Genomic DNA, 1,240 nt, shown 5'->3' with positions numbered 1-1,240 from the left:
TCGGAGAAATAAATATACATATATATATATTATTCTAATAATATGCTACAAATTGTCTTTATCTTCATTTCTTTTAAATCATAATGAAATAAGGAGCTGTATTTTACGTAAACCCATTATGCAAGGTAAACGATTCGAGCGGGCGGAGATGAGGAAATTGTTGTGAGACAGAGGGGTATAAAGGCGAAGGAAGGATATTCTTGTACGTCTTAAGACAACTAGAATCATGATTTAAGACGTCTTCAGACGTACGATGATTACGGTTGAGGATGATATTAGAGGCGAGTCGGTCAATAGCGCTGTAACTGAAGGGAGTTGTGTATTGCAATTCTGATTCGGCGTTTTTCATTATGCGCATTTCGAATACCGTAATTTACCGTTTGCAGGTGGGGTGTTAAAAAGATACACCGTCGTTAATTCACAAGGGTCAACAATTCACGCGTTTAATTTCTGTCTAAACAAGTTTCGCTCGGCACAAATAATTCCCGAGATAACGCGGCTGATAAAGGTCGAGATCGCAAGATGGTCGACAAATCTGGCGCGATAACTAGATTGTTTTTATAGTTATAAATGAGATAAGACGATTATCAATAAAATGTATGCATATCTATATGCATATAGACGCTGACTTTAATGACACACACTTTTCGGTCACCTTCTATTTTCAGCTGGGATATTTGAATCTATACTCCATTTTCACCCTGTACTGTAGTTAGTTACCTAATCGTTGGTGGTAAGCTTTTTATAATCGGATGGGCTTATACCAACAATGTGGTTTGTGAAAATATCCGATCGTGAAACTAAACCACAGACAGGTTACTGACTACCTGTACTGATAAACATTCACTCATGAGAGGGTGAACATAGCATGTGATCAAACGATTGTTGAAAATTCGTATGTTCATTAAGGGTTTTTCGAATGAAGGCAACTTTTTCCTCTCCGGGAATCCTAGGCGAAAACTTCCGACGAAATCGGCAAGGCGGGCGGGTGATTGAATCAGGGAGGGGCCCCTCAGAAAAGAGCAAGGGCAGCTCTAAAGCTCATCGGAAAACATAAACTCATTTTTTGATATACAGAGAAATACAAGCTTATGAATGCTAGAACCTTAAGTAATTTTCCCGTAAAATGCAGGACTTTTTCTAGGGGTGGTGCGCGCCCCGTCATCCTTTGATCCGCCTTTGAAATTCAACCCGTTACGGCTGAATCGTTGCGTAATGGTAATGGCGTATTCAAACTACC

This window comes from Tubulanus polymorphus, chromosome 11 (assembly GCF_964204645.1).
Source record: "Tubulanus polymorphus chromosome 11, tnTubPoly1.2, whole genome shotgun sequence".
NCBI lineage: Eukaryota > Metazoa > Nemertea > Palaeonemertea > Tubulaniformes > Tubulanidae > Tubulanus > Tubulanus polymorphus.
The sequence above is the reverse complement of the archived record's forward strand: the minus strand, read 5'-3'. Positions refer to the sequence as shown.